The sequence below is a fragment of the Neofelis nebulosa genome, chromosome 7 (assembly GCF_028018385.1).
Source record: "Neofelis nebulosa isolate mNeoNeb1 chromosome 7, mNeoNeb1.pri, whole genome shotgun sequence".
NCBI classification, from domain to species: Eukaryota; Metazoa; Chordata; class Mammalia; order Carnivora; family Felidae; genus Neofelis; species Neofelis nebulosa.
Genome location: NC_080788.1, coordinates 68178318 through 68198589, shown reverse-complemented (window position 1 = coordinate 68198589; position 20272 = coordinate 68178318). Strand labels below are relative to the sequence as shown.

General features: G+C 36.7%; 1 protein-coding gene across 4 annotated transcripts in view; it reads right to left on the bottom strand.

Moving 5' to 3' along the window:
• Window positions 1–20272, bottom strand: part of DPH6 (diphthamine biosynthesis 6) — a 444382-nt gene that overhangs the window by 224895 nt on the left and 199215 nt on the right. For 3 of the 4 annotated variants that reach the window (XR_009264244.1, XR_009264246.1, XR_009264247.1), the window contains exons 10-12: window positions 9176–9302; window positions 7688–7759; window positions 4829–5005 (exon numbers count right to left, since the gene is read on the bottom strand). The gene's annotated coding sequence lies outside the window, so the exon portion shown is untranslated. The remainder of the gene's footprint in view (window positions 1–4828; window positions 5006–7687; window positions 7760–9175; window positions 9303–20272) is intronic. The other variant, XR_009264245.1, reaches the window with a different exon arrangement.

Here is a 20272-nt window from a genome sequence, read left to right as displayed (position 1 = left end):
GGAGACACAGAATCGGAAACAGGCTCCAGGCTCCGAGCCATCAGCCCAGAGCCTGACGCGGGGCTCAAACTCACGGACCGCGAGATCGTGACCTGGCTGAAGTCGGACGCTTAACCGACTGCGCCACCCAGGCGCCCCTCAAAATAAGTAAATAAGCTTTAAAAAAAAGAGTAGAGACAAGATACATGAATTATACATAGCAAATGCTCAACAAGTATTATTTGCTGTAAGACTATCGTCATTATTATTAATTCACAAGCAACATGTTTTACAGGCAGTCTACAAGAATTAAAAGGAAACAAAAACACACACTGCCAGATTTCAACCACATCTCTACAATTGAAAATTGGTTTCCTCTGCATTCCCACAAGTGGTAATACAGTGTCATCTTTGAAAACAGAGGGCGGTTTTCTTATTCTTTTTTCTATAAAAAATGTAATTCAAGGTAATTAAAAAAGGATTTTGTCTCCGAAATGTCAGAGGGTGTGTAAAATGTAATGTAAAGATAGTTTTTAATCATTACTAAATAGATGGCCTTCCTTCTATTATTATCTAAGCTTAGCGATTTATGTTCGATGGTCTGGGACAAGAAAGCAGAAAAGAAATTAATTAAAAATGAAAAAGACAGGAATGGCATTTAGATCTGCTTTAAGTACTATCTAAAATGTTCTCTTGTTTTGACTTACTCCAGAAGGAAAACTTAAAACAATGAGTAAATGAGTATAAGTTACAAAGAGGCATATTTTAGCTCAACATAAGGATTTTTAAAATAGAGTTGTCCAACAGAATGGATTGTTTCAGGAAATGATGAGCTCCTTTGCTGAAGATATCCAAACTGAGACCGGATGAGCATATGCCAAGGATGCTGCAGGAAACATTTCTGCACTGTGTGGGAGGTTAGCCAACAGAAGATGATGCCTTAGGTTCCTTCCAATGCTAAACTGTATAAGTCCTATGACTATCGCAAACATGAATAACTACCTTAATGATACAAATCCCAAGGCCTGGTTAAGAAATTGAAAAAAAAAAAAGAAAAGAAAAGAAAAGAAAACCAACCAAGCAACGCACTTTACTCGGGTTCTAGGGAAAACAAAGCATGTGAGGAAGCTTTTTTTTTTGAATGTGAAGACAAGAGAAGTTGCTACATTCTAAAAGTATACACTTTATGATAAATGCAGTTATTTTATAAAATTTAAGGCAACCAATAAAGCATGCATTTTCAAAAGATAAATGAACTGAAGAATAAAGAACCATTTGCTGAATTACCAAATTATCCAAAATAGGATAAGAAGCTAGGCAGAAAGCCACTGAAGGAAGGTTTTCCACAGTCTCACAGTCCCATGGAGAAAAAAGAAAATAGAGTTCAGAAACTTCTAAGGGGGAGAAATCCTGATTAAAAACCCTAGGATTGCAATTAGAAACCCAGGTATCCACAATAGCAAAGCAGAGACAAAAAAGTGGTAGATTGAGCAATTACCAAATCTGCAGTTAAATCTCAGGATCAGAATAAGGTAATCTGCCAACATTGTATTGCTCAACCAGATCCACAGAGAAAGTTGACATTATCCAGAGTCACTACAGTTTAGCAAACATAGTTTTTGGTACTAATAAAACACACACACACACACACACACACACACACACACACACACACACCAAAACAGGACAGGAGATAAAAACCAAATCAGTAGATGAGCGATTTATTGGAATTATCAGGTTGGAAACAAAGAACTATGATTGATAGTTTTAAAAAATAAATGACATGAAAAATTTATAGATTCTAGAGAGGTAGAACTTATTTAGAAAATCAAATAGAATTTCTAGGACCAATAATAAGTGGAAATAAGAACAAGATTGGTGGGTTAAATGCAATGTTGGAAACTGAAAGGGGTAAGTGATCTGGAAGAAACACCAGAGAGTATTTGGGTTGAAATCTGGGTAATAAAAGGAATGAAAATACTAAAAATTTTAGCTATAATATATGAATGAAAAAAAGTATACTTCATGTTCAGACTGTGGAGGAGAAAAATAATAGGACAGGAAACAACTGAATAAATAAAGGCAAAGGATTTCCAAAGTGAAAAGCATCAAGGCAAAGAAAGACACATCATAGCAATACTGCTAAAAACGATAGACAAAGGAAAAAAAAGTTGAAAATAGCCAAAGGGGAAAAATATACCTTACTTTCAAAGGTACAGAAATAAGAATAATAGTTGACTTATCAATGGAGATAATGAAAGGCAGATAATGGAATGACATTTTCAAGCTGCTGAAAGACAATTGTCATCCTGGATTTTATACCCACCAAAAATGTTCTCCAAAAGTGAAAGTGAAATAGACAATAGCAGACAAACAAAAAGAAAATGAAATATCCTCAATGAAATGCATACAAAAGTTAGTTCTGCTGGCAAAAGGAAAATGATTCCATTAAGATACAAAACAGATGAACATAACGGAAGAGAAGCAAAAATAATGTAAAAACAGGGAGGGGGACAAAACATAAGAGACTCTTAACTACAGAGAACAAACTGAGGGTTGCTGGAGGGGTGTTGGGTGGGTGGATGGGCATTAAGGAGGGCATTAAGGAGGGCAGTGGTTGGGATGAGCACTGGGTGTTATACTCCAGTATATTCATCTGTATATTCCAGATGAATCACTGGAATCTACTCCTGAAATCACTATTGGACTATATGCTAACTTGGATGTAAATTAAAAATTAATTAATTAATTAATTAACATTAAAAAACAAAAAAGGAAAATGATTCCAAATGGAAGCACAGAAATTCAACAGGAATAATAAAAATGTGGGTAAATATAAATGAATACTGATGATACATAGCAGCAATTACAACACTTTCTGGGGGAATAAAATAGATGCATTAGTACAATGATTGATGACAATAACACAAAGGATGGTGATACGTAGTATTCTAAAGTCCTAGCATTGTTCAGGAAGTTTTAAATGTATGGAATTATATTACGTTGTAATAAGATCAGACTGTATGGTGTATTCTTCAGGATAGGCACTAACCATAATAAAAGAATGTGTAATTAACAAACCAACAGGGGCACCTGGGTGACCCAGTCAGTGTTCGACTTTGGCTCAGGTCATGGATCTCACAGCTTGTGAGTTTGAGCCCCGCGTCAGGCTCTGTGCTGACAGCTCGGAGTGTGAAGCCTGCTTTAGATTCTGTGTCTCCCTCTCTCTCTCTGCCCCTCCCCTGCTTGTGCCCTGTCTCTCTTTCTCAAAAATAAATAAACATTAAAAAAAATTAAAAAAAAACGAAGGGTGGGGTATAATAATGAAGGAAATCTGTTTAACCTTAAATAATGTAAAGAAGGAAAAAAAGGAACATGAAACAAGTCAAGTGAAGAGAAGAAAACAGTTATACACACAAATACATAAGTAATTACATTAAAAGTAGTTGCTTTGGTTAAAAAATATTTCACACTAGATTAAAAAATACTGTAAGAGGAGTGCCTGGGTGGCTCAGTCGGTTAAGTGTCAGACTCTTGATTTCGGCTCAGGTCATGATCTCACGGTTGGTGGGATCAAGCCCTGTGTTGAGCCATGCACTGGGGTCTATGCTGACAGTGCAGAGCCTGCTTGGGACTCTCTTACTCCCTCTCTCTCTCTCAAATTAAATAAATTAACTTTAAAAAATACAATCAGATGCTATTTATAATTGATATTCTTTAAATATAAGGATAGAGAGAGGAGCCTGGGTGGTTCAGTCGGCTAAGCGCCTGACTCTTGGTTTTGGCTCAGGTCAGGATCTCGCAGCTTTGTGGGTTTGAGCCCCACATCGGGCTCTGTGCTGGCCTGCTTGGGATTCTCTCTCTCTCCCTCTCTCTCTGCTCCTCCCCACTCATGCCTTCTCTCTCTCTTTCTCTCTTAAAATAAATAAATAAACTTAAAAAAATAAATATAAGTATAGAGAAAGGTTGGAAGTAAAAGGATACAAAAATATATAGCATTGTAACTCTAACCAGAAAATCTGCTGCAGTTATTCTACTTTTAAAATGGATGATAAATGATAATCCATCAGAAAGAAAACAATTCTAAATTTGCTTTCACATACCTCCAAATATCTAAAGCAAAATGGACAAAACTTAAAGGAGAAGACAAATCCTTACAGCCAGTTCCATCAATTGTTGGTAAAGAAGGGAAAGGAAAAATATCAGCAAAGATATAGAAGATCTAAAGAATACTTTCAACAAGCCTCCTGTAAGTGATGCATATATACAGCACTGCACCCAACAGTAATAGAATGCACATTCTACATAAATGAATATGGATCATTTTCCAAAGTTGGTCATGTGGGCCATAAAACAAGCCACAACCAATTGCAAGAGACTAAAATCATCTAGAGTACATTCTTTGACCACTACTTACTTAATTAAGCTGGAAATCAATAACTAAAAGATAACAAATATCTTTGTTTCCTATCCTAAACTAACACTACAACAAATAAGAACAACCAGAAGTTTTCCACTGCAGAAACTGATCCAGAAATTATTTTCAAACATTTAAAACCATGTTGTAAAATAAATTTGCATTGATTTTCAGCTAATTACCAAAAATCTGCAGAGCATTTGTTTTGATTAACTTTGTATAGATGAAATAATACATAAAATTGCTTAATTGTTTTTGCCAATAAATGAGGTTCCCTTCTTAAAGATGTCATTCTACATACCTGGGATCACTAATATGATAAAGATTATACTTGAATCGAAAACTTTGTTATTAAAAAAGGGCCAACCTGTCAACTTCACGTATTTAGTCAATTGCCACAAAAATAAGAAAATCTTAAGCACATCTACTAACCTTGATAGACTGACTGTATGGTCCAATGCCAGCAGGTGCTCAATGAGAAATACTCTGAACATGGAGGATTTCTTTGGGACGAGAGGGAGACCATCACCAATCTTCACGTCACTCTGGTGGGCAAGGCAATCTACTGAGAAACGTATTCCTTCCAGCAACCTAGTTTCTACACACACTCTGAAAAGTAAGCCAAATTGAAAGGAATGAGGTAAAGTTAAAAAAATCAAAACCCCAAACCATGGTAATCAATGTGGAAAGATCGTTTATTGTTGTGGGTTAAGTTATCGGATGGAACCTAAATATTTATTTTTTGCTCCTTTCCTAATTCTAGTGAAGCAACAGTAATACTATAAATCTAAAAATACATCTTTAGCAATGCTGCAAAGTTAGAGGGGTGCTAACAGCATACCAGAAGAGGAAGGAATTTCTGGAAGGTATGAAGCAAGACTATGAAAGAAAAACTGGGGAAAAATTGCAACAAAGTAGAGAATTTGCAAACTCAAAACAAAACAAAAACAAAGAAAGGATATTACATTCAACAATTATAACTTTCACCTCTTTGCTAGTCACATGGGGTGATGTAAAAGTCTATTTAACCTCCAGTTCACTAAACTGATCTTCAGCCTGTTCTATTATTCAGCCTGAGTGATTTTTTTAATGTTTATTTTAATTTTTGAGAGAGAGAGAGAGAGAGAGAGAGAGAGAGAGAGAGACGCAGAGAGAGAGGGAGACACAGAATCGGAAGCAGGCTTCAGGCTCGGGGCTGTCAGCACACAGCCCGACATGGGGCTAGAACACATGAACAGCGAGATAATGACCTGAGCCGAAGTCAGATGCTTAACTGACTGAGCCACCCAGGAGCTCCTGGCCTGAGTGACTTTTAAGAAATCACTAATAATTTCATTTTCATAGCAGCTTTTTATTTTTTTCAATTTTTCAAGTTTATTTCTTTTGAGAGAGAGAGAGAGAAGGGAAAAAGAGAAGCCTAAGCAGACTCCACACTCAGCATGGAGTCCACCGTGGGGCTCACTCTCACGACTGTGACATCATGACCTGAGTCAAAATCAAGAGTTGAATGCTTAACCGACTGAGCCACCCAGGCACCCCCATAGCAGCTTTTCAAAAAAGCTATTATCTACCTCGGGTGCCTGGGTGGCTCAATTAAGCATCAGACTTCAGTTCATCTCATGGTTCGTAAAGTTGAGTCCCTCTCAGGGGAGCACGAGCCCTGCTTTGGGTGAGCCCTGCTTCTCTATCTCTCTCTCTCTCCCTCCATTTCTCTCTCTTCCTCTCTGCCCCTAGTGGGATTCTCTCTCTCTCCGTTTCGCTCTGCCCCTCACTCACTTGCACCCTGTCTCTCAAAAAAAAAAAGAATATAAAAAATTAAAAAAATATTATCTACCTCAATGTCATTAAAGATATTAAATAGAATAATTTTGAAGTTTTCTTTATTTATCAAATTAACTTTGTTTCCACAAAAGTTCCATTGTTTTATTTGTTGAGTTCCTTGCCTCTTTGTGCTTGTGTTGGTTATTCTTGAATTTTGGTTCTTGGTTATCTACTCATATTTATATGCAAGGACCTTGATTACTGAATATTGCTACCTGGAGTGTATTTCAAGTGACAATGTTCACCAGAACATTGTTCTGACAGCAAAGATGATTCCCTGGTGGTGGCCATACTTACAGGCTGGCTTGTGTATATACCATACCTTTTTGGTGGACACATTCTCTTGTTTTGGGGACCCCACTAATCAGAAGAGACCCTATCCCATTAAAATCTCCTTTGGGACTCTCTCATATCATATTTAGTTTTCCCAGTTTGTGGCTTTATCCTGTACTTAGTAGAGTCAGCTACTTTGAAAGCAGAGTGCTGGTATAGTTGTTCTAACACCTTGTAATTAATTGGCCAACCAGACATAGCCTATTCCTCTCAGTTCCTTATAGCTACTAATCATGGGCTTATTCCTTTTGTTTTGGAAGATCTTTTCCATCTCTATGGAGCTTTGTTGGGATATGCCATCAGTCTTATCCTATTTGCTTTGTATCTTCCAGAAATTTGTACTTCTGATAGACCCCTTCCCTGCTTTCGGTAGTTGCTATGGATTTATTATTGTTTTATATTTCTTGTGTCAGTTCAATAGAATCCTGGTAGGGAGGAAAGACAAAAGCTGTCAAAATGTTCAGTCAGTTCTCTTGAACCAGTATATAAATTTCTGTCAACTCACTCGAACTGAATGAGCAATTAAACAAATGTAATCTGATAACACTTTCTAGTTTACTGAAATGGAAGCCATCCATCTTAATTCCAACTCTCCATTAACGTTTTAGTAAATTCACTTAGACTCTGCTTTTCTAACCTTTCTTCAATATTAAGAAGTACACTGTCCCACTCCCCAACTCTTTCTCTCTTTTGTATCTCTAATCTTTCTTCTGTGGGTCCTTCTTTTCTTCTACAACTGATGATAAATCTTCCCTATCCCCCATATAGCTCCTCAATTCAACCTCTCTCCTATCCTTCACAGCCCTTTCATTAACTCTAAGCCCTATAGCGATGAACACTGCCAAATACTCACTCTTGAGGAAGTTTTCCTTGGAGTCCATGATCCTATCTCTTAGTTTGAAGTTAGTGGGATAATGAGGAGTGGAAAGAGCATAATGCCAAAGATAGAGAAGAATCATGAAAATTCATCAGGAATGGGAAAAGGATGGAAAACAATGCTGGAGCCTTCATAAGTCAAAACCTATGTTCTTTCTTTTCTTAGTCTTCATCTGCAGCAATGAACACCACTGAACCCTATCTCTGAATGTAACTTCCCTAGAATTCCATGGTATTATTTGAACTGGGTCTTCTTCTCACCTTTTTGACAATTCCTTCTTAGCCTGAAGGTAGTCATACAATGCAGGAGGTTTCTACAATATGGAGTATAATCTGTAGGAGAGTCAAAGATTAAAAAAAAATTCCTTGAAATTCATCAGAATGTGGAAGGAAAATATAGAAAATAGGACAAACAGGAAAACAGGCTGGAAGTAATATAAAGTAAACGGTGGACCTGGCGGTCAGTGGGTTAACTCTGGGCTTCAGAGCCACTGAAGTCTGTGTAGGAAGTTGTAATCTTAGCATTGTCTACACAGTAGAATGGCTGGCAGATGTCAGGTACTCGAGCCCCTATCTGTAAAGCACCCAGTGAGCATTTCTTACCTCATTTGCCTAATAGTAATAGAGATTCTCATATCCTGGTCACTGTTCACTAGTTCTGGAGTGAAATGGGTAGCCTGCTCATGCCTGAAAGCTGTTCACTGTGCCACCTGAAATAGGCCCAAAGCAAAGCAGATGTTCCTGGTTTCCCTGGGTAATGCCAGAATACTCTGATCATTCCTTTATCTCCTGCCTACTAAGTATTAAAACATTTTCTCATTCGTAAATCACTTTCTGCTTATTAACCTGTGCTGGGCCTTGGGTTGTTTCACAAAATTATATTACCTAATTCTGAGAGAGTTAGAATCTCTAAACCTAAGAAAAATCTTTTTCCTTTCTTTCTTTTAAAAGATGTATCTCCCTGAAATAGTGTTTTGCATAAAAATTAAATGACTACCAGTCTCTAGAAAACTTCCCAGAAAATCAACTTTTCTGTCAAATTACTTTAAGCATTTTCTGTGATACAATCAAAACCATTTTCTTTTTCTTCCTTGATTTACTTTGAAGGTTAAGTATTTCAAAAATAATTGAAAAATATGATTAAATATTAGTCAATCTCCTTCGTCAGTCTTATATAGTCAAAAAAAGAACAAAACATGTGGTGTTCAGTTGTTTAAAAGTATGTCTGAAACCATTTATTTCAAGGATAAGGAAACCAGGCCAAGTTGGACCGTTTAAAATGAACATAGATTGGAAGCAGAGGTGAGGGGAGAGAGTAAGAGGAAGAGTGTACTAGCTCTGCAAAGATGCCTTCTTGACCTCATTGCCAGTACCTCTCTCCAGTATTAATTTTCCTCTGTGTATATTCCAGAATTCCTTTACTTCTCAAGCCGTACCATTAATGCATGTCTCTCTGTGTGTGGATTACTGACAATGGTTGTTAAAGAACAGTAAGAATGGCCACGTAAGATAGGGATAGAGAAGAAGCCTGTGATAACAAATCATGCTAGGAAACATGAAAGACACATACATTTGGAAAGCAACACAACCACTCTACTAATGGGAGAGAGCACGATAAAGGGCAGGCTTGGGAGCCAGACAGAGCAAGGCATGAAACTGGAATGGGGATTTCAACGAGATAACCAGAAAAGTGCCTCATGTCAGGCATTCGGGCAACTTTCTCTTCACATGACAGCAATAGTTACCTACCTTGCAGGCAGACAGAGGTGAATGTGGTCACATATGCTGAGTTAGCAGCCGGGAAATTCTTCACATTTTTTCAGATAGGTGGACCAAAATGATATCTTTAAATTCCATTTCCCTAATTTAATAGGAGCTGCAGAAGAAAAGAGATTTTCATAAGTTCAGGAAAATTGTAATTAAAATTCTTCTTCTAAACAATTATTGGTGATATTTTGAGCAGGCTTCATAGAAAATATATTCCATATATTATATATATTTCTCACAATGTACTAGTGTGACTATAGCACTTGGTGATGAAATAATGCAGAGGTTGGCAAACTTTTTCTGTAAAGGACTAGATAGTAAATATTTTAGACTTTGCAGGACAAGAAGCAAAAATAAAGACATTATATAGAACATAACACATTTTGGAAAATCTAACAAAATGTAGACAACAAATTGCTTTATTAGCAAAATTCAAAATACAACAGTAATAATTGAAACATTAAAAAAATGTCTATTAATGAGAAGAATGGAGTTCTCTTTTCTTTTGGGATAACATTTCACTCAGTAAACTTTCAACGTTAGTATTCCTGACATCAAAATGGTTGCAAAAGGTCATCTGTAAAAATCATTCTTAGCTTGTGGATGGTATCAAAATGGCAGCAAACTGGCTTCGGTCTAAGAGCTTTAATTCATTGAAGCAGTACTCAGCTCTAAAGCTATCATGATTTGGCCTTTTATAAAAATTAAAGTGTGACTTTAAACTACAGGTTTTAGAAAATCAATCAATTATAATTCACCAATTTTTTTCCTTATAAATTTTATATTAATAATATTAAATAAATGATACATTTTTAAATGTTAACATTATGGAAAAATAATCTATTGGTTTTTGTTTTAGCATACTTCCAATGAGTAATCTCAATGCTTTTAATAACTCATCCCTTAGTGAACAATAGCCAGAATAAGAAAAGAAACCATTACCCAAATTTCAATTAAAACAAATTGATCTTATTTTTGACCTCTGAAATTTCTTGTAATGCCCTCTATGCTAGATCTGACATTAGAACACTTTCGATTTGATTTGCCTTAGATAGATTGTAAATACTAGAAAATTAAGATAAATACAATTTTCTTCAAGATTGTTGATTATTTACATATATTGCTATCACTTACTTTCTCCAAAGCTCTAGAAAATAATGAGATAAATCTTCATGGAAACAAACACCAGAAGGATTTAATGTGATAAAGAAGCAAGAAACCAGAACCACATCTGAGGAGACTGAACATTACAAATAAAACAGAAAAGGGCAATAAAATTCTTGGGATGAAGTTAATCCTGGGGTGACCATTGACTTTATAGAACTCAGTTGTTAAGGAACTTGGGAGAAATTCTCTCTCCTTTAAGGTGATTCAGTTAGAACTGAGAATCACAGACAAAGAATGCTGAGAAGATAACTGAGCAGCTAATTATCAGTAAAGTGACAAAAGGAATAGGATTTAATATATATGATATATTCTGAATAAAAGAAAATAGCTACAAAACAAAATAATAACTTACAAACAGTTCCATTTGAGGATCTTAAGCTGTTTTCTAAATTAATATTATGTCATTCTTACACACTAAAAAATTATGTCAAAATAACAATTTATTTCTTGTGCCAGCAAACAGTGATATTCTTTTCTTGCCAGATCCATTTATTTGGGCCGGGGCAGGGCACTAACTTCTCTTATTCAGCATTCATCGGTGATAGTCTTTCTTAAAGTACTAAGAAAATGAATTAAACTTATTCTAATGTGTTATAGCTTGATATGCAAGTTAATACTTAAAAGTAAGCCAAAGATAAAAGGTTAAAAGTGAGATCTCTAAGCAAGGATTAAATATTTAGTCTTAAATTAAAAAAAAATCCCATTTATTAGAACTTCTGGCTATAAGAATTCTGAAATATTTGACTATTGGAAAGATTTTTGGGTTTCATTCTTTATATTTTTCAAAGAAAGCACTGCTATTTTTCCAAGTTCAAGTATAATTCTGCTCAAGAATAGAGATTGGGCCCAGATGAGCTCTTGCCGTTCCTTTCTGGTTGGTGATCGTTTGTTAAATGTGGCACTCAACAGCATTTACACCTAGGAGACAGAGGATACCATTATAAAGCAGAGAATCTGAAGCTCCCATGTCAGAATCCTTCTCCAACTGCTCCTAGTCTAGAAGTAACAGAGAATTAGAAACTTCCCTCACTCACATCTGTGTTTTCAATAGGTCTGACAGCTGGAGATCTTGAATTGAAACTCATGTTATACAAAATACGTCTACTTTTAGGATTTGGAATTTTCAACCCACAGCTATTCCCTGAGGATGACAAACAGGTGATAAAAGATACCTGACTCACTTGCTGGCAACACCTGGCTGGTTTGCTTGCCTACTGAGAACATTTGGGATGGAGCTGCTTCCACTCTTGATGGTCTAGGGATACTGAAGTCCTTGCACTATGATGCTGAGAACACTAGGTGTCCTGATTATATGCAGCTATCCCCACAAACAGTAGTAGATAAGAGATGGGCTGAAAGGTCCACTATTATCCATAGATCCCCAGAAGATGAAGGCTATCTGCTACTGTGGCAATCTCCCTTTTCCTCCCAACAAGTCTGTAGTGGGTCAGGGTGCTAAGGAATGCTATTCTGGGAGCATCAAGATGCACTTCACTGCTTTTTAATTCTTCGGAGATTATCCTTTTCATTATCCCATTGGGCTATCTGGATTTATGACACGTTAATGCCGAGAATTTTCAACTAGGAATTTCTAGCTGAAAATATAATTTTTGTCATAGAAATTGATTTGCAAGAAAAAGTTTGTTTAGTCATGCACATGTTATGGAAAAATGATTTGAGACAGCTACTTGTGAAAATTTACCTTGCCAGCAACTTTGTCAGAATCTGTTATCCTGCTAACTTTATAAGCAAGAAACAATGTAACCACAACGTTTAAAGTGCTTGGTCTCTTGAATTCAGAAAATTCTCTTTCAACTAGACTATATTGAAAAAAAAAGTATGGATACTTTAAAAATATATTCTTTATCATTTTTGTGTGTCTTAAATATCTTGAAAATTTGAATAACTATAGAAAGCTATACCTTACCATATTAGTAAAAGTAAAAGATATTAATAATAGTTTGTGCAAATTTTGGCAAGTGTGTGAGAAAAGTTGGAAATCATGCACATTTTATAGGCATATAAATTGGTTCCACGTTTAAAAAATTTTTTTAACGTTTATTTATTTTTGAGACAGAGAGAGACACAGCCTGAACAGGGGAGGGCCAAAGAGAGAGGGAAACACAGAATCTGAAACAGGCTCCAGGCTCTGAGCTGTCAGCACAGAGCCCGACGTGGGGCTCGAACTCATGGAGCGTGAGAACATGACCTGAGCCAAAGTCGGATGCTTAACCGACTGAGCCACCCAGGTGCCCCTGGTTCAATGTTTTAAAACAGTAATTTAACCACATGTTCAGAGTCCATATTTGGAATACGAAAGATACAACTTTTGGAAGATAACAGGGTCTTCATGACTTTGAGATAGGGAAATATTTTTCTTAAATGAGACACAAAAAGCATTAACCTTAAAAGACAAAAAAAAAAAAAGAAAAAAAGAATAAATTGTTCACCAAAAGACATCACTGAGAATGAAAAGGGAAGCCACAGTATAGAAGATGATATTGCAACACACATCTCTGACAAAGGGCTTACATTTAAAATAGTAAGAAGGCTCTTAGTGATCAATTAAAAAGTATGACAGATAATCTTGTAAAAGAATGTACAAGAGACTTACACAAACACTTTAGGATTTCCAGATGGCTAAAAAGCAAGCAATCACAGGACTACTAATTAATACAATGAGATACCACCATGAACTCACTAAGACGGCAAGTATTAAAAAGACTGACATTGTAAGTGTTGGTGAGGCTATGGGGCAAATGGAACTCTACTAAACTGCTGGTAGGAATTCAAATTGTTTCACACACTTTAGAAAACCCAGCAATTCTACTCAATGAGAATGCATACACATGTAAACAAAAGTTCCGTAAAAGAGTATTCGTAGCACAATTATTTGTAATAGCCATTTAATGCCCAAAAGTCCATCCTAGAATGGATAAAGTGTAGTATATCCATAGAAAGGAATACTCTTCAGAAAAAGATTTAAAAGAAAAGATGAACCCAACCTGTCTTTACAACAACATGGAAGGCTCTCATCACCATAATGTTGTGAGAAATGAAATGAAAGAAGCCAGGCACTTCGGATTCTGTGTCTCCTTCTTTCTCTGCCCCTCCCCCACTCATGCTCTGTCTCTCTCTCTCTCTCTCTCTCTCTCTCTCTGTCAAAAATAAATAAACGTTAAAAAAAATTAAAAAAAAAAAGAAAGAAAGAAGCCAGGCACAACAGAATACCTGAGAATGAACGTTTTCATTTGTGTAGTGTTCAAAAACAAGCACTCCTAATTACCTGTGGTATTAATTGTGAGAACGGTGCTCACCTTCAGGAGAAGGGGAAGGAATGGTGACTGGGAAAGTCACAAAGCTGAGGGGAGGACTTCTGCAGTCCTGATAAAGTTTTATTCCTTGGCCTGCATAGCAATTATGCAGGTGTGAGCACTTTGTGAAATTTCACTCATCTGTGTATTTGATTCTTGCTCTTTGTGTTAATACATCAACAAAATGATACAAAGCAGTTGTATGGATTTCACTAAAGTGATTCTCCCAATATCATTTCATTCATGCACAGGTGACAGACACATTTCTTCCAGCTTCTCCATTTGCACAGCCACCATTTTCTAATAAATTTTGGTCATGTCACCTGTATTTTTAAACATTTTCTCTCACCGTCCTTTCTGTGTTACTGCATTTGTCTTTTTCTTTGAAGTGGTAGATAATAACCCTGAGAGCATCCAAGAGTAGTTTTGGGTGGAAGTTTTAGTCTGAATGATCATGTCTTCTCAAACTAAGGACAATTTTCTTCTATTTTATAAAATATCTCTCCTCTACCACCGATTTGTGTTCTGTTTATTTTAAAGTGGGGCCCACATTTTTCTTCCATATCTCTCAACTTCTCTTCCATATTTTCCAGTTTGTTATATATTCTGGGCCACATCCTTGACAGGTGGGAAATTATTAGATTATAAACTTGTTCTTCTGTTTTGAACTATATGATATGTCTCTGAAAGTCAGGTTAACATATACTTGATTTCAGGAATCCAAGTAGCTTTCTGAATGAATTTATCAATATTTTTGGAAACACTTGGATTTTCATTGAATTTTTGAGTTTTTTCACTCACATATATTATTCAAACACAGTGAAAGAATAAAGGAAAAATAATGAAGACAATGCTCATGGATGAGTTTGAAAAAGATGCTAAATTCCACCTTGTCAAATGTTATACAATGCAGACATTAAGTAATTAAGCTGGATTCTTAAAAAGTTAAGGTCCAATTCTGAATATGGCATTTAAAAAAAACATTCCATTTAAGGAATAAACAATAACATCTATTCTTAGAATCTATTATAGAATAACATCTATTCTATGATGTTATTAAGATATAATATGCTTTAGACATGTCATTTTCCTATGAATGCCTTTGAATCATCTTTCTTATAGAGAATTTTGGTTTTACGTCTCGCTTAAAACAGTTTTTTTGGTTTTGTTTCAATGAACATATTTGTGGGACGACAGCCAAGAAAAGGTGCCATTTGGGGAATGAAGGGGAAAACATTTTGTTTCTTTTTTTTCCTTGGGATATTTTTGTTTACAGAGAGAACACAGGTTGCCATCAAACTTCCAGATCTGAACAGCAGAGGTGACTGTCAGCATCACTTTGTTCCTAAAGTCAGTAGCTTTCCAAAACAGTGTCCTTGCCAGCTGACCTCTTTAGTTACTGCCACATTTAGACACGTTAACAAAAGCCTATTGTTTACCCTAAGTGGTATCATTTCATTTTTATGTATGGCTTGCTCAAGGTGAATTTATTTGTAAGGAGGATTACTGCTCTAGAGTTATTCCATTATTAAATTGCTCTAACAACACTGAGAAATTATTTTCAGCCACTAATTAAAACTAAATGCAGCACCAGAACCCATCCAGTAAGTATTTGCTTTGCTTCAGCACCTAGAAAATGCTGTCATTAGGATTCCATTGGAAATAATTTATTTGACAACATCTGACAAATTTCTACACTTAACTTTTCACTTAAAATTTCATAGCTAAGTAGCTTGAGAAAAGTACCTATGTTTTTTAACACAATCCTTCAATGACAGCCTTATAATGTAGGTACATCACTGACCTATGGAGAGGTCATATAGCATAGAAGTTAAAGGCAGAAGCATGAGAGCCAGAGTACTTCTGTTTATCTCACCAACTGACTACTTGTGTGAATTTAGCCTAATTAATTTTTAGATACCTCAGTTTCGTCATCTGTAAAATGGGGATGACAACAGTACCTAACTCATAGGGTTGTTGTGAGGATAGATGAGTTAATACAGTGCCTGGCACATAGTAAGTATTAAATAAAATCTAGCAGAGTGCCTGGATGGCTCAGTCAGTGAAGCATCTGACCTCAGCTTAGGTCATGATCTCATGGTTCATGAGTTTGGGCCCCACGTTGGGCTCTCTGTTGTCAGTGCAGAGTCTGCTTCAGATCCTCCGTCTCCCTCTCTCTCTGCCCCTCCCCTGCTTGCACTCTCTCTCTCTCTCTCTCTCTCTCTCTCTCTCTCACACACACACACACACACACACACACACACACAAATAAACATTTTTAAAAATTTAAAAAAATTTAGCCAATTCCTGTTTTTAGTGAGGAATCATTAGAGAGTGTCTGAAGATGCTAAATCAGAAGAGATATGCATGTATTGTATAAAGTTATAAGTCATCTTCCAAAAGACTTAAAGATAGAAATTGCTAACTTTAGAAGTCAAGGGAATGATAAACCCAATAAAAATAGACGAAAAATAGCATAAAAAATAAGGGCATAAGTTAGTTAAATACAAAACCACTCTTTCCTCTTGTGCCTTCTGGCTTTGCTATTTCTGTTATTCCTGATGCTTTTTAGCAGCTCTCTCTATGATTTCAAACATTGCCTATGCCCTGTCTTCCAAGCACTGAGCATATACACACAATCACATTGAAGCTGAGGAACCTGTAAACCCCAAGAAGAGAATAAAGATCGCCACACACAAGTTCCTGTACTTTTCCATCTCTGCAATTTTTGCACTGGGTTGTGTAAAAATTCCTCAGCTTAACCTTCCAGCTCCTTAAGCTGATGTTTAGATCAGTTCTTCCTGCCAGGCATCCCAATACCAAGGTTTCATTTTGTTTACAATTGACTCACTGTTAAAACAGCAGCCCTTTTTGTTAAGTCAGCTGTACCTTCTGTAATTTATCTGATGCTAATGGTAATAATTAGTTTTCTTCTGCTTCTCAACTCATCTTCCCAAACAGGTAAATTATTCCTGTGTGTTGAATACGATGCCTGTCTTTTGTGCCTGTGTTGGTTTTCCTCAAATTTTTGGTGATTCTTGGTTATCACTTGATGTTTATGGATAAGCATCTAGATTCCTGATCACTGCTAGCTGCAGTGTATGTCCCCAGTCCTAGTGACAATATGTATTTTTTTCCTGATTCTGTGTATAAGCTCTGATTATATGGGCTCTGGCCATGCGCCCAGGCCTTCATGTGGGCTTATCTTTTGGATGCAAGTATGCCTGCTCTCGTGAGGCCACCCAGTAGCCTACATCTCTAGCGGAGGAACAGAGTATAAGCAGAGTAGAAGAAGCAAAATATACCCTATGTTAGATAAGGACAAGTGTTATTGAGACGTTTAAAACAAGGAAGCACAGACAAGATATTAGAGTGAGTATGTGGCATTCCTAGATAGGGCAGCCAAGGCAGGCCTCCCTGAGAAGGTGACATGCCCCCAGGGGCACAAAGTAAGGCAAGAATGTTCCAGGCAGGCTAAATTGAAAGTGCAAAGGCCCTATACAATGTCTGAAACTTCTGTAAAAGGAAGCTGTGTTAATCATTCACATTTTGCCTTTTGGAACTTCTACTGGTTCCCCATTTGCTTTGTGCTGCAATTTAAGATGTTGCAAGTTTTTGAAGCATTAAACACGTTAGTTCTTGCTGAGTGGTTATAATCTAGGTGCTTTGTAAAGGCTTTCTAAAATTGACTTTCCAAAATCATTATAATCTTACTACCAAAAAGTCCTGACTAAAATCTCCAGGGAAGGTCCTATAAGCAATGTTGAGAGTCTCTGAACTGGAAGTCAGGTGATATGCGCTCCAGTCCCATCCCTGCTGGTAACTTGCTGTCAGCCTTTGGTCTCTAAACTTCTTCAGTCCTCAGTTTCCTCACCTATGGAATGGGACAGGTGAGTTGATTCAGGTATCTTATGTCCACATTTTGTTCAATGAATAGGGTATTTTGAATAACCTTAGACTGAACTCTTTGGTTTAACTCTACTTTGCCCCAGTAAACATCGAAACTTGCCATCTTCTATCTGGCCCATTTCATTCCTTGTTATCTGCCTGACTCCTGACAAAACATCTTTTATGGACCCTCTAAGTTATAAGGGCATGGTACTATGACTGTACCTTGTTTATTAAACCCTCCTAAACTTAGGAGGCTGCTCTGGTTAGTTCATTTATCTTCGCATCACAGGAACCATCGAAACTTCCACTCACTGGGATAAAGTTAGGGATACGTTGTGGAAAAATGATATTGAGTTTCTTATTTCCTGATTGTGAAAAGGTGGAGGCTGTCATATCTGGGAAAAAACATACCCAGGACAGTTTTCAAGCAACTGCCTTCTATGCAGCTAAGGCAGGGTGAGGTGGCTGGAAGAGTCTTCATGGGATAAAAGTACAAGTCTTTGAACAATCTCCAAAGCTTTTTTTATTTTTCTGCAAAAAAACCTTCATCTTAATCCTTAAATACAAATTGAATACACACTCTTGCCAGTAGATTGTAAGCTCTCTGAAGGCAGGACCTATTCCTTAGTTGTCTTTACATCTCAATGGCATGACATAGTACCGCACATAATACACACTTAACACATGCTTGTAGGTTGACTTATGTTCAAAATTTTCTGCCTCCCTTGTCTGCCTTCTGGCCCTCTGTGGCATCATACTCTCTCTTGTTTCTAGATCTCATAAGGCTATTTGTTGTCTTTGACAAGGCAGCATTTTTCTCCTTCTTTCTCCTATCTTCACCTGATAACTCCCAAGACACCTGAATCCCCCCGAGATCTAGGTCAGGTGCATTGCTCTCTCTCTGTCTCTCTGCCTCTCATACCTATTTTGTTATGGGTATTATTTTCACTAGACTCTAAATCCTGTGAGTGCAGACAACAGGTCCGTTTCCTTCTCTGTGGTACGCCCAGCATTTAGCACAGTTCCTGGCACAGGATAGATACTAAGAAAGTGTTTGCTCAATGAAGGTTATGAAAAGAAGGAGTCCTAGGATACAGCTGGTCAAAAGAAGAAAAGGTGATGAAAGAAATAGGTGATAAGAGGAAACAAAGACTTAAAATAATTTATCAAGGAAGATAAATCAAAGTTAAGTCTTGAAAAGTTATTTGAAACTAGTGCTCCAAAATGATTGCTAAAAAATTAAGCTGAAGAATCCTCATAGGTCACAATCCTTAATATTGAGATTTATTCCAAATAGGTGGGAACGTAATGCCGTTAAGTGCAAGCAAAGACACTTCCTTGGGGGTCAGTGAAATATATTAGAAAAGTATAAATTAATGGTCACTGGGGAGGACTTAAGCATGGCAAAGTACAGTATCAGATGACTACAGTGTGTGCTAGCAATTATTCACATCCAGGATGTATTGACTTCTAAGATTATAACACACAAATGCTATCTGGCAATATTTGTTATTCGATAAAATACAGGGAGATAGAGTTGTGAAGGATGGGAGGAGTGTCAGCTTTCAAGACAGTAATAAACATTAAGAAGCAACTCAGTCTTAATTTTAATATTACTTCAGCTAACTTGTGAAATTCTAAATTCTTAAATGTAGACTTCTGAATTCCTCTGGCAAAATTTATCTTCTTTGGGGGTTATTAAATCAATTAACCTTGGGAAGGGAAGGTTAAAAGGACTTCTGTGGGCTACGTTCTCACAGCATGAAAGAGAACAGGCAGAAGCCTGAGTGAACCACGGGTAGGGTTCAAGGAAAGGTTTACACTAGCAGATGATCAGCTCTGTTCTTGCTAAAATTTGGCAAAGAAATACACTGTGGTTTCTTCAGATGACAGCATCATAATTCATTTAGCTCTCTCCTACCTTTTCACAAAAAGGCCAAAACCCCACAGGAAATGTGAGCACTGACATTTTCTACCCAGGATCAAAAACCGACTATTTTGCCAGAAATTGAAAACAATATAGCTAAAACAGTAAATACAACAGTAATGTGTTGAAAGAAATAGGCTGCTGGACTGGCCAGTGACACAATCCATCATTTCTATTTTAACTTCTGATGGATAGAAAGGTAAAAAAGAAAAAAGAAACAAAAAATAACAAAAATATGTTTGGATTGGCAGACTTCCATGAAATATAATGAAAACCAAATAAATGTCAAAAAATCCCTTTGCATTAATTTACAGATTATGCTCCACAGATTTGCACTAAACGCAGTACTTCTAATGGCAAGTTTGATTATATGTTTCTAGCTGATTTCCAGGCAGTTAAAAGCTAGCTTAAGGGCCATCTAGAAGGCCTGATTTCTTTTCTTTCCGCAAAATGCTAAAGCTTCTTTATCATTCTGTATTCAGCCATGAACTCAGCTGCACAAGCCAAATGTAAAGGTTTTATGGGCCAATCTATCATGTGAATTCGTGAACAAGAATACAAGCCTACTCATGCAGACGCTGAGGGTGATTTCCATTTTTATGAATGAAAAAGAACCCTGCATAAACATTCTTTATTTAAAGTTTTAAATGAAGAAAGATGCAAAACAAAATGGGAGCATTTTGTTTTATATGTCAATATCTTGTAAGAGGGGCAAAGTAAGGGATCTGGCTCACATGATTCCCAAGACAGCAGTATCTCCTTTGCATTAAGTACATAAAT